At 39.0% G+C, this 14,399-nt stretch overlaps 1 protein-coding gene across 4 annotated transcripts in view; it reads left to right on the top strand.

Annotated features, from left to right (window-relative positions):
* The window catches only part of DAAM1 (dishevelled associated activator of morphogenesis 1), a 166,616-nt gene that overhangs the window by 35,793 nt on the left and 116,424 nt on the right, over positions 1 to 14,399 (top strand). Inside the window, exon 1 of one of the 4 annotated variants that reach the window (XM_038544844.1) lies at positions 13,566 to 13,702. The exons of the other annotated variants lie outside the window; for them this stretch is intronic. The gene's annotated coding sequence lies outside the window, so the exon portion shown is untranslated. Of the gene's footprint in view, positions 1 to 13,565; positions 13,703 to 14,399 lie in introns of those variants that run through there. 4 annotated transcript variants of the gene reach the window in all.

Below are 14,399 nucleotides of genomic sequence, written 5' to 3' on the forward strand. Positions count from 1 at the left end.
AAATCCCGTTTTCCTTGCCTGCCTTTTCCCTCTACCCTTCCCCTAAGTGTTGTAGATCAAAAGGTTACTTTGTTTCAGACTTACCTCTGATTTTAAGCAATTTATTTCTCCTCATTACAAGTGGCAGTCTATTGGTGGAATGAATACTCTCTGTTTTTCTCCTCTCAATTCTAAAACACCTTAATTTTTTAATTGATTTTTTTAAAGTTATATTACATTTAGAAAATGTTAGAGAAGTCATCTAATAAGATTTTTTAAAATTAATATTAGATTATGAATATCATATCTGTGATGAGCAGTAAGTATTGAAACTAAGAAGCACTTATTGGACTGATTTGAAAAACTCCTCACAGGATGTTTCTTTAATTTATGCCATTTTGCCCAACCTGACCTGTCAGCAGTGGTTACTGATTTAGCATGCTAACTAATGACACTCTTGGTGTTCATTGAGCAGAGGGTGCTTTTTGTAGTTTGTTTTCCGTTACATTTGGAGGAGGAGGGCAGCCAGGGCACAGATGCTCCCACCCCCGGCAATGCTGAGAATGAGCCCCCAGAGAAAGAGGGGCTGTCCCCACCCCGAAGGACACCCGCACCTCCAAAACCCAGCAGCCCAACCCCCGGGGAGGGGCCCAGTGGACGCTAGAGGCAGTGAGCACCCCGGGACGGACGCCGAGCCGGAGCTGTGCTGACTCCAGAACTAGCCCCGGTACAGATTAAGGTCGAGGAAGACTTTGGCTTCGAAGCAGATGAGGCCCTGGAATCCAGTTGGGTTTCTCGGGGGCCAGACAGACTACTGCCCTACCCCACCCTAGCCAGTCCCCACTTTGACTGACCCTCCCCACCCCCAATAAACTCACCACAGACTCGCAAAAAAAAAAAAAAAATGTATCATTTAGCTTTTGATTTTTGATGAGTTATAGATCTGATTTTTGTGAGTTTGATTTTTCGAAATTCACTTTACATAGCTCTTAAAGGAAATTAAAACCAAGAATAAAAAACATACAAATAAGATTAAAAGGAAGACCCACATTTACTTATGACTTATCCTGGCTTTTTATATATTCATTCTGCTCTCAATTTGAAGTAAATAGAAAGATTTCACTTTTTTTACTTTGTAACAGGTGTCAACAGTATAGTGATAGATTCTAGAAACTTGGTAAGAGTAAGTAAGTTTGTATAAAACCTGCTAGATTAAACTTCTTGGTTGAAATTCAAAGGAAGGAGGCTTAACTGCACCTTTTCGGTCAGCTTCTGTTTTTAGAAAATTCTCAGAGACCCTTCAGCAAAGCCATGTCTCTGGATGGTGGTTTTCATCATGGTGGCCATTTATTTTCCTTCCTATAAATAGTTCACTAAGTTTCTCCCCCACCCATTTTAATAGTAGAATGTGTGAGATAATGGAACAGCAACGGGGTAAATTTAGTGCTATCAGTTTACTGGTATAATAAACCTTAGTGGATTTAGAACTTTAAGTCCGATCATTAATTCTCTTTCCTTTGCAAATGGAATTTCAGCTGAGATGTATATGAGGCAAACCACATGACAAATCCATTATTTCTCTGTGGAAGAGCAGGTATCTGGGTGGGCCTCTTTCCACTTCCTTACAAATAGGTCCCCAATGGGGCCGTAGTGGAACTAGACTTAGGTAACCTTTGTCAGCTGGAAGTCTGACGGGGTAGTTTGGTGACTAGTGTAACTGGAAGCAAACATTGCAGCTCAGCAAGCAGGGTGGTGGTGACATGGAGATTGAGAGGACTTTTTTCTTTTCTTTTCTTTTTTAATTTTTATTTACTTGAGATAGAGACCGAGAGAGAGCAAGAGCATGAGCAGGGGCAGAGGGAGAAGCAGACTCCTCGAGGAGCAGGAAGCTAGACTTGGAACTCATATGACCTGAGCTGAAGGCAGATGCTTAACTGACTAAGCCACCCAGGTGCCCGGGACTTTTTTTTCAAATACCCAGGGAGGTAGTAGTGTTCCACGGGGTAACACGGAGCCTCCTCCTGGGCATGGATTTCTTTCTATCCAGGCAAATATACACTTAAAAAACAAAATAAATATTAAATTGACCAGAGAACTTCCAAGTCATCTGAATTTAAGAAGTATTATTCTATGGCATGTGGGACTCCTTCCATCATCCTGTTGACAGAATTAAAAGTTTTCTCTCTTGAACAGCTGTATGCTTGCTGTCAGCATGTCTTTTGCTGCATATAATGATGTAGAGGTTAAGACAGATCAAATTCAAATGTTTCTAGCAGGTAGGTAATGTAACTGAGCATGGGAAGGAAAGCAGTCATTCATTTTGCTTATTAAAGTGCAAGAATATTCATTTCCATTTTTCTCCTATTTTTCTTTGGACATGTGGCTCACTGTCTTCTATTTCCCACTTTAGTTGGAAATGCAAGCCTGGGAATTATTTTAGCTTCCTCCTAATTCTTCCATGAGAGAGAGAAAGAAAAAAAAAAACAAAAACAATAATGATGAAAAAATGGTAGCTGACTCCTAGCCTTGGTGTTGGAGAAAGAGTAGGCAGTACTGGGACCATGGCAAATTGTGTATCAGATTGTCGTTGCTTGGGAATGAAAGTTCTGTGTTAATAGGATGTCTAACTATTTGGCAATTAATAAAACTACATTTTAAAACATTATTTTTTAAGGAGACTGTTTGGTCTAGTGGTTAAGAGTTTGGCTCTGGAACCAGACAGCCAGAGTTCAAATCTCAGTTGCACCATTTATCAGCTATGTGACCTTGGGTAATATATTTAATCTTTGAATCTCAGAGCCTCACTGTAAAACAGTGCCAATAATAAAAACCACACCATAGGACTTGATGAGATAGTCCATTAGAAGAACTCAGTGTCTGGCAAATAGTATGTGCTTAACAAACATTAGCTGCTACCATAGTATTAGCCAACACTGAGTAGGACTAAGAAAGCATGTTGATGGACGACCAGTATGCATCTTCTGTGCATATAGACTTTGGAACTGGCCAGCTTTTGATCTAGGTGTTGCCATTTACTATCTGAATATTTTTGGGCAAATTATATAACTCCTTTGGGCATTTGTTTCTAATCAATTGTAAGTATGGCAAAATAGGACCCTCTTCTGGGTTTAATGAGGATTCAGTGAGGTAAAGCATGTGAAGTAATTGGTGCATTTGATAAGTATCATTTATTGAGCACCTAGTATAGTGTCCACCAGCCTGAAGGTTACTACTATTTTATGCCTGCTTTACAGGGGAGGAAACTTACTCTCTTGGGATGTTGTGTGCTACCTTTTCTCTGGCTTTGCTGTGCTTGAAGTTTCATCCTTCAGTATATTTTTCAACACTGCTCTTCTGTAGTAGTTCAAGTGTGCTTCTAAACATCCATATCATACCTGTCATCACACAGTGTTTGCTGATGAGCGGGCCTTGTTCTGCAGATCTGTGCCTTGTCATGTCTTAGTGGAGGCTAGTTGGTTGTCATACCTCCAGAACATCTCATAACCACTCATTCTTCCTGCATTTAGTTGTTCACTGAGAGTCATGGTTTTATCAGAGCACCTCTGTCTTGGCCTTTCTTCTGAATGCCCTTGACTTCTTTTATTTTTTGATCTAAAAATGGAAAGTTGTCTTTTCAGATTCATAAATCCCCCCAAAAAAATTGAGGAAGAAAGGGCATTAACAGAGGAGATTGCTTTGGTGGTTATTCGGCAACATGTTGAAATCTCTGCAGTGAAATAGTCCTCCATTTACTTTGGAGATGGCAAACCAAGCCGTATCTTTCCAGGGTTTCAAGGAATATTACATTTTGTGTAAATTAGCCAACTGCTTTGAAAGGTTTCTGATGGGACATGCACACAGATGGTACTCAGAGGTGGTGAGGAGACAGACCTCATTTCATTGAATGAATAGCCTAGGAGACTTAGGAAAATAGGCTTAATTATGCTTAATAACGGGAAATTCTCTTTCTTAAAAAAAAATCCCATTTGAAATGGTCACTTTATGTCTTTCCAATGAGAAGAGCAGTCAGTCTTTTTTGGGAGGCAGGGTATGCAGGGAGAGGGGGGTAATTACTTCCTTAGCAGAAACTGTCTGTAACAAAGTGTTCATTCTTGATCTATTAGGCATTTGAGCTTCAGGTAATTTTCAGCAGATCAAAAGGAAGAAGTTGTGCCAAAAAGAAGTTGCCAAAGCAATTCTTATGCTATGATTAGTTGTTTTTTGTTTTTGTTTGTTTTTTAAATCTAGTAGTGTTTTTTAATAGCTAAGGAGCTGAAGACAGACATTTACTAGAATCATGATTTTGCTTATTATTCATCACACATGGTCTGGCCCTTATTACCTCTTGGCCTTATTACCTTATGCTGCTTTCTCTTGTCCAGTGCTTCAGGTACATTAGTTGCCCCTTTGTTTCTTGAGCAGGCCTAGCATTTCTTCCCCTTGAGCCTTTGCTATTCCCTCTGCCTGAAACGATCTTTAGATTTTTGTATGTCTGGCATCTCATCATTCAAATGTCAATTCCAGTGGCATCTCCTGAGCTGTCATCCTCATGACTTTGCATCTCCTGAAGAATTACCACGCCTTCAGAATCCTTGACTACTCTCTCCAAATATCCTATTTTATATATGTGGAATTAAAATAGTCATGTTTGTCCGTCTCCCCTCACTAGGATATGACCTTCTTGAAGACAGGGGCCTCATTTTTCCAGTACATTAATGGGTCTCTAGATCCTAGAACAGTTTCCAAAGATTAATTGATATATGCTTATTAAATGAATGAATGAATTTATTTTTAATATAAGTAAAAATGTTTTTGAAAAAAAAACCCAACTCTTATTTTGTGTACTTACTATGGACCAGAGGTCAGCAGACTTTTCTTCTTTCTTTCTTTATTTTTTTTTTTATGATAGTCACACAGAGAGAGAGAGAGAGGCAGAGACACAGGCAGAGGGAGAAGCAGGCTCCATGCACTGGGAGCCCGACGTGGGATTCGATCCTGGGTCTCCAGGATCGCGCCCTGGGTCAAAGGCAGGCGCCAAACCGCTGCGCCACCCAGGGATCCCTCAGCAGACTTTTCTATGAGGTGCTACACAGTAAATGTTTTAGGTTTGGGGGGCCAAAATATCTCTGTGGCAACTATTCAGAAAGCAGGTATAGGCAGTCTGTAAACCTAGGTTTGGTTATGATCCAGTAAAAATTTATTTATAAAAACTATTGGTGTGGGGTGGGGTGCTGTATTTGGGTTTTAGGCTGTAGTTTGCCCACCTTTTATGTAGAGTCCATCCATTTTAACCTATACATCCTGGAATATGTGTGAAAGAGTGAGGTTTAAAGAGTAGCTGTCTTAATTGGAGAGTCTGTACATTCATTTGGTTTACAACTAGGAGAATATGAACATCTGTTCTTGGGGATCCCTGGGTGGCTCAGTGGTTTGGCACCTGCCTTCGGCCCAGGGCGTGATCCTGGAGTCCCAGGATCGAGTCCCACATTGGGTTCCCTGCATGGAGCCTGCTTCTCCCTCTGCCTGTGTCTCTGCCTCTCTCTCTCTCTCTCTCTCTCTCTGTGTGTGACTATGATAAATAAATAAAAAAAATTAAAAAAAAAAACCAAAAACAAAAAAGCACATCTGTTCTTGTTCTTCTAGAAGAGAACATATAGTAAAACTTATTGTAGCATGACAACAACATTCCAAAAGAGATATCCCATAGAGGGTGAAATACGTATTTAACAGTGTTGTAACAGAAAAAATGAGTACTGACCTAGCGTTGCAGTGGAAATACCAGGAGAATTACTTAAGAGAGTTGAAAATTAAAAATGTTTATTTTGACCACTCCTGGTCATCCTAGGCTAATAGATGGTTAAGTTTAGCCCTACTGCAGCAAATTTAGGAAATGGAATGATCTGAAATTGTGGAGCACTTTATGTACTTTTCTTCTGAAAGAAGAATAAGTCAAGGATAACTGTATGCTATTGGGCATACTTGTGAAAACTTGAATTTATAAAATGTTTTTGTATGAGGATCAATACAGGCTGTTGTCTCTAGTAAGACACTACCCCCACATGCCTGAACTTTCTAATACCTAAGGAAACTCTTGGTCCTGGATCTTTTCCCCTTCTTCCCACCCTACTGCCCAGAGCAGCAACCAGCTGGTTGACAAGAAGTCATTTTGAACTAACTCTTTATGTTATTTGAAGGATTACAGATTCACAGATGAGAGCTGCATAGTTTGCTTCTGGAACTGGGTTTCTACTTTTCTTTTGTGACTGAGTTAAAGAAAATTCAGTGAATGTTGACTTATTCTACTAACAGAATCTTGATAGAAATCCAAACAGTGCTTAAAACAGCATGTTAATAATAACTGGAAAACATTTGTATAGGATTTTTGTTGTAGTTTTTTACTTACCAATCGTTTTAAATTGTGGTAAAAAAAAAAAACAAACGTGGGATTTTGAGATTAATTTGCTAGGTCAGACTTCTCAGTTATTAAGAATCCGTTTAAAATCACTCCTTAGTCTTAATTAAATTTCTGTGTCTTCAAATTAGTGTATAAGCTTGAGGAAGTCATTTAATTTCCCATAGCTTGGGTATCTATAAAATGAAGATGATCTCTCAAGTCTCTTATACTTTGTAATGATTTTTAGTTGAGCAAATGTATGAGCTCCAGTTTTGCTGGAAATGGGAAAATTAGTGAAGCCCATATATCCTTTTCATGGTATTAGCATGCTTTTAGGTGATATATTCATAACTTGTTTCTCCTTCAGAACTATATGTTTTGGTAAGGATATTTTGTGAGGATATAATTGACAATCTTAAAGAGTAAGATATTTGTTCTTTACATTGCAGTCTTTCCATCAATGGGTCCAAAGGCTATTTAGAGAGATATGGCGTAGGCACCAGTGATTTATTTTCTTAACATGATGGCTCAGGTCCTAGAAAGATGAGTGATGACTGTCTTGGATGTTTTTCATCAGGTTGGTTTGTTTGTTGAGTTGTCTTTATGACCTCATGAATAAGAGGAAACTCAAGGGAGTCCAAAAGCACCATTGTCCTCAGTTAGATGGTTGTCATAGACCCACATGGAACCTGAAGTTTCTCAGGATGTGTCTTTACAGGGAGCAGGCAACTGGCTTTTGTAGTCTTTTCCTTAGACTCCATTAAGATATAACACTTTTCTAAAGGCCTATTCATATTTCATCTTTTTCAAAAAATTTCTGAGGTCATCCTAATTAGAAGTGCCCTTTATGTCCTCTGAGTACTTAATACCTCTTTTGTGCATTTGTATCTATTGCTCTGTATTTTGCTGTGTTCATGAGTTTCTTCTCTGTTAGATTTTAAGTTCCTTAATGACTGGAACTAAGGGTGATTTCTCTAGTTTCTCACTTGGTAGAGATAGTTTTGGAAATAGTTTCTCTTTCCTCTGTGTTCTCATAGTGCATCAACAAGTCAGCCTCTCTTATCTGTTTGATTTCTGAAAGGCAGAGAGTATGGCTTGTTCAATTTTATATTCCTTAATCCTTCATATACAACCCCTGACAAATAGCCACTTAATTAATGTTTAGATGAATGGAAGAGTCGCTAAAGCTGTAGTTGACCCAATATAACACTGGACTATCTACATTTGTATGATTTTTGCCACTATAGACACCTCCTGGAAGTACAATGTATTACCCTCTAAAACATTACATGTATTGATGACACATAATAATAAACTATTTGAAATCTAATTTTAGTGTTTCTTTCATCAGAGGCTTTCAACAGAAGAGCCCAAGGCTACTCTGTTAGATAAATCTAGGATAGTCAGGCTGGCAGTTCAGAATATTAGAAGAAGAATGGGCTAAATTCAAGTCCCTACTCTGCTGCTTAGGAGTGCTTTGACCTTGTGGAGGTCACTTTAGTGCTCAATAGTAGTTTATCTTGTGTAAAGTAGAGGTGAAAACAGTATCTGGTTGCGTGTGCTTCTCTTCCTCTGAAGGTTGTTGGGAAAATCAAATGGCACCATGCATACACAAGTACTTAGAAAACTAAATTACCTTACTAGGGAATATACTATTACATGTTATGAAATAGGGTGACACCCTATGGTTTTAACATTTACATTTTTCTTGTGGTTATATAAAATAAATAATCCAATTTATAATTAGGACAGTTGTCTATTACTCAAATAGGGGCCTCAGTTCCACTGGTTACACCCAAGTCCTGCAAAAAAGGATAGTAATGCCCAGTTAAATATACATAATTTATCTATTGCTATGCAATATCCCTTCTTTCTTGCCTCCCCCAACTTTTAACACCTTTACCTGTGATACGTTCTTTTGCAAGGCCTAATGGTAGAATTTTTAGGTTCTTGATACTTTCCTTAAATTGTGCCTTGTTTGTGCCCCCCTCCTCCCCCAACCCTTGTTAGATTCCTTTCCTTGCCACACAGTCTGTCTCTCACAAACTCAACTGCTGGGGACAAAGTTAGAGATGAATGACTAAAATTTTGGATTGTGGCCTGTCTTTGAAAAAGCGAGGTGGAATGGTTATTTCTGAATGCTTCCTGCTTAGGCGTACTGATGACGTTTACATTCTATATTCTAACTTTGTCTTTTCAGCACCATACACACTAAAACTTATTATTTCCAAGCCTCAAAGAATAAGTCCCCCATAGGCTTATTTAAAATTCCTGGAAAGTTAGTCTGGCAAAATTTGTTTCCAAAAATAGGAATCATTTGAGAAAAGAGGTGTTACATTATTCATATTGATTTGTGAGCAGCAAAGTCTTTAGAGCCTCCTCTGAAATGAGACATTTATGTTTGGAATTATAGCTTGATTGTCAGCTTGATTATTAGGTTGATTCTTAGAAAATAATGCTGGAGCTTGAAAGACACGGTTTCAGGGGGTAGTTAGTTGGTAGGAAGAGAATGGGCTTTGGAATGAGACAGGCAGAGTTTAAATCCTTGCGGACACCTCCTAGTTCTATGGATTTTCTTGGTAGCTTTCTTTATTGTAAACTTTGACATCTGCTTCCTAGCATGATAATAAAAATTAGCTAAAATGTTGCATATTGATGTTCCACGTGGTCTCTGATACTTGAGAGACACTCAAGTAATAGTTTCCATCTCATTTAGTCAAATGGAGCATGAATCAGGGTTTTTTGTTTATTTATTTGTTTGTTTTGCATTGTTGAGGGACAAAACCCACTTAAATTGGCCTAAGGGAAGAAAAATTCATTGAAATATGCTTTGGGAAGTTGCAGGGATATCTGACTTGAGGCTTAGTTGGATCTAGTAGTTAAACAATGTCATTAAAACCTCATCTCCCCATTCCTCTTGTCCCATTTCTCAGTTCTGCTTTTGTCTATGCTGGCTTCATTTTTGGGCAGTTTCCAACACATGGTGGAAAAGGCAACTGTTGTAAATTCCAGGTATTTATGATCCTTGTATCTCATGATTCCAAGAAAAAGAAAGCAACCCTCTCATCTACAGCATCGATGCACATAAAAGCCTCTGGTTTTCTTTACTTTGGGTGCCCATCTCTCGATCAGTCACTGCCCAGGGGACAGAGTGCCTTGATTGGCCAAGCCATTGCCATGTGCCCACCTCTATTGATAGAGAGGTTGACCACCTTTCTAGAATCACATGGAAGAGGAGTGAGGTAATTCCCATAGGTATGTGAGTAGACAAATTGGTAAGAAATGTGTCCATTAGAGATAGCAGTCACAGGTCCCAAGACAGATAATAGCATACTCTCACATTTTACTTTGTGTGTGTGCACATGCTTGTGCCAGTATGGTTTAAGGACTCCTTTGGTGCATTTTGGTTGTGTGTTAAAGTTTTTGGGCTGAGGCCCATGGTAAACTACAGGGAATCTGGGAATTGCCTGAAATGATACACAGCATTTTATATGTATGTACAGAAAAATATTTTTCCTCAAGTTCATGTTGTGTGACATGTTCTCTCCAATAAAGTTAATAGAGGCTCTTTATAAGATTCTGCAAAATCTTTGGCTCATCTTCTTCAACATGTTGGGAAAACTTTAGAAAAGTTGCTTTCACAATTATTTTTGGAAAATTAGCTATAGATTCATTCTCTTAGGGTTCTACCACTTCCTATTTCCTCCAGTGGAAACTCTATCTTGAATGGTGTTTATCAAAAAAGAAGATCCTAGTTTTTGAGACTTCGCTAAAATTAACTATTTTGTAAGATTTGAACCAGTTAATTTTGTGGAAGCTTTTGTGTTTATAATTGATAGATTATCAATTGTGGTTCATACTGGTATAAACAACCAGTCAAAGAAGCTAGCTGTTTACAAAGTTCTTTTTTCTTAGGCATAAAGAACTTCAAGAGTGTACTATCATTTTTTCTCCTTAATTGTAGAATTGTAGACAGGAGAGAGAATTCTGTTTGATTGGAGCCAATTCAAACATTGTAACCAAAAGGAAGAGCCTCCCAGCTTACTCTAATTATATTAGCTTCTCAAAATCAAAACGGTGGTTTACCAGTGATAGGTGGAAACAAGAGGGCTATTGCACTCCGTCCCATTTTTAGAGAGAGAAATCAGGTGACCTTGGTTCTTGTTTTGGGAATTATGTATAGACTTTTATAGTGATCCTGGATATAGAGCTTATTTCTTATGGGTTTCTTAAATCACAGACTTCCCTTCCTCAAGATTAATTTTTTCCTATACAGGGATTTGGTGCTATGCGGATTAAATTGCTGAGATAAAGGCAGGAATGATATGCTTCTAAAATGGGTCCTCTGGTTCACTTCATCAGATGTTAGAACTGGAAGGGATCTTTGAAGATTCTTACTTAACCTCTGTCAGGATAAACTGAGTCTCCAACAGGCTAAGTAATTAGGGTCCCAGGGCTACTTGAGGAACAGAGCTGGAATTAAGGTCTAGGGATCCCTTCACACTAGTAATTTTTTCCAGCTATCCCATATTTTTCTCAGGCAAAATTTTGACAAATTATCCTCAAAGCATTGTCTTCCTTATGGGGGAACTCAAAATGTGGACTCTGAGGACAAGGACCAAATTGGTCTTTTTCATCATCATATACCCTATAGTTTCATTAATTAGCAGCCCCAATAATGATAGTAGTTGTAATGGAAGAAATAGTAATAATAATCATGTCTATAAGAACTTACTCTGGCAAGGCATTATTCTTTATACTTTACATATATTTACTTATTTAATCTAAACAACAACCACATGTGCAGAGTACTATTATTACTTTAATTTTATGGATAAGGAAACTGAGTTCCAGACATACAAGGCACTTGGTAAGAATTTGCTCAGTCCTTAGAATTTACAAAGCACCTTACTAGTCACTATGTAGTGTAGTGACATTTCAAGGCAGGGCATTACTTGGAGGAAATAGTGGCCCAGAGGGCTCTAAGAGACTGAAGTTAGAGGGATAGTTAGTGGTAGAGCTAAAACCTACTTTGACCTTTACCTTCTGACCTTGTTATGGTCTTCACTAGATTTCTACAGAAGCACATCCTGAAGGTCAGTGGCAGCATCTGGTTTTATATTTACTCACAGGTTGGCCATTTCCAGCATTCTTCATTGCTTTATATAGATCCAAATTTCTATCTGGTATCAATTTCTTTCTGCCTAAAGGACTCCCTTGAAAGAGTGTTGGCCTTGGTTCTGGCACACAGTCGAGTTATTTGTGATCAGTGAGACACTTTTGAGGCTGCTTTTAAACCCTTTCTATTTTTTTTTTTAAAGATTTTATTTATTTATTCATGAGAGACACAGAGAGAGAGGGCAGAGACACAGGCAGAGGGAGAAGCAGGCTCCACGCAGGGAGCTCGACGTGGGACTCGATCCCGGGTCTCCAGGATCAGGCCCTGGGCTGAAGGTAGCACTAAACCACTGAGCCACCCGGGCTGCCCTTTTAAGCCCTTTCTAGAGCAGCCTGTGTCTAGGACCCTTTTGGGACACTTCCTGATGTTTTATGTAAACCAGCTCTTTCTACTCAGTTGGTGGGAATGCCAGTTATTCTCAGCCCTGTGCGAACCTTAGGTCCTTGTGCAGAGCAGTACTTGCCCACGATTTGAGAGGACCTCTTTATAGATTTCCAGAGTTGCTGCCTCATTCTCCCTGAACGTTTATCTCTGACTCCTCAGCTTAGCAAGGCCTCTGAGCTTGGCTTGGCTTGACTGGGGTTTCCTCTTCCTGCACTATTGCCTAGTAAGTTGGAGTGATAGTAGAGCTCATTTCACTTGTAATTTCCTTCCCTCAGGGATCATTGTCCTGCATTGCCTTTGTCTAGTAATTAGTACAGTTGTTTCATGTATTTTGTCTACTTTTCTGGTTATTTATAGGGGGAGGGCAATTTTAAAAAAATATTTATTTATTTATTTATTTATTTATTTATTTATTTATTTATTTATTTATTTATTTATTTATTTATTTATTTATTTATTTATTTATTTATTTATTTATTTATTTATGATAGTCACACAGAGAGAGAGAGAGGCAGAGACATAGGCAGAGGGAGAAGCAGGCTCCAGGCACCGGGAGCCCGATGTGGGATTCGATCCTGGGTCTCCAGGATCGCGCCCTGGGCCAAAGGCAGGCGCCAAACCGCTGCACCACCCAGGGATCCCATGGGAGGGCAATTTTTGTAGCAGTTAATCCTTCATGGATGGAAATGGAAGGCTGGTGTCTTGTTTGAGGTTCTAAACCTTAGCAGGGTACTATATGTCCCTTGTTTGTTTGTTTTTAAAGATTTATATATTTATTTATGAGAGAGAGAGAGAGAGAGAGAGAGAGAGAGGGGCAGAGACACAGGAGGAGGGAGAAGCAGGCTCCATGCAGGGAGCCCAACGTGGGACTTGATCCCAGGACTCCAGGATCGCGCCCTGGGCCAAAGGCAGGCGCCAAACCACTAAGCCACCCAGGGATCCCCTGTCCCTTGTTTGTTAAGGGCCCTTTACTTCATTTTACTTCCTCTCCTAAGCTATATTCAAGGGAACATGGAAGTTACTGGCAAACTGAATTATTATTTGAAGCAAGTAGAATCTACTCTTCCCCATCAAAGATGAGGTAGAAATTGACTACTCCCCTTATTCACTGCTCACAGAGCCAGAGTCTGGAACCTTGAAATGGCTTAAGAAGCCATGGGCTCCTGTGCCTGTGAACTAGTTGTGCTAGGGCAAGATCCACATCTGTTTCGTTCATCCTTGTATCCCAAAACTAAACAGGAGAGTGGGCACACACTGGGTCCAAGAATGAATGAATGAATGAATGAATGAATGAATGAATAAAATGTGTAAATTATCACACAGAATTATGAACTTGGGATTTGTGTGTATATATGTGGGGAGGGGAGTGATTCTTGACTGCCTATAAATTGTATCTATGAGGAAAAACCAGTTTGACACCTGCATGGGTATATGCATGCTTGTATATGTGTGTGCACGTGTGTGTGTGTGTGTATTTGTAGGTTGATTACAACCTACAAATCTCTGGGCATCTCTGTCCTGGTTGCTTTTCCAGTCTGAGTAGGTACAGTTGTTAACTAGCTTGTTTTTCCACAAAGAGACTGGCTTTTACCTTTACGTGCCACTACCCAGTGAGGTGGTGCTGTTTATAAGAGGAGTTACCACAGAGGAGCCAATAGCCAGGTTAGTGAGAACATTTGCCACAGCTGATGAATAGGAGGGAGACCTACCTAAGATGGATTGTCCTGGATGATTATTTTCGTGGAATGGAAAGTGGTGTATGTAAGGTAAATGATGATTTGGGGAGGGGAAAAAAAGGAGACATGGGACACAGCAGAAAGGTGGTGGTATATATGTAGAAATCATGAATAAATAAAAATTAAGCAATTTTATCATCATCTTCATGTAGATTGAATGTTCACTTAAGATGCATAGCCTAAATTTTTGATGCTACTTTGAGGTCTCTTCTAGTGTTATACAATCTCTTATTTTGACATTAATTTTCTTGTCCTTTAAAAAACAAGTTACCAGTGTTTACCCTCATCTTTTGTGATCAGCTGTTATGCTTCCATTTGGGGTCCCTTTTAATTTATACTCCCCATGACTGTGTTTGCTTGCTTATTTAAGATTGGGTCAGAAGCTATGAATGTAAGAGGATACACTGTACTATTATTTCAGTAGCTTTAGAATTTGGGCTTTAGGAAGCAAGACTTTAAGATTTTCAAGCAAATTCATTCCTTCTAGATCAAACTTCCTAATAAATACCTAACAAAAAAATCTATCATTAGACATTTCTGGTCTTTTATGTAATGCTCCTGAGGCTGCCACCTAGAGAGTGGATTACCTGAAGATAAAGAATAGCAATATTTACTTCTGTAGCAAAGAATCCCATGGATTTAAGGGGATTCTGAACTGTACCATTTTGGTGAAAATGAGCAGCTCTTTATTTGTTGCTATAGTGATGAGTTAGAATCGCATGGATAT

The sequence above is a fragment of the Canis lupus genome, chromosome 8 (genome assembly GCF_011100685.1).
Source record: "Canis lupus familiaris isolate Mischka breed German Shepherd chromosome 8, alternate assembly UU_Cfam_GSD_1.0, whole genome shotgun sequence".
Classification (NCBI taxonomy): domain Eukaryota; kingdom Metazoa; phylum Chordata; class Mammalia; order Carnivora; family Canidae; genus Canis; species Canis lupus.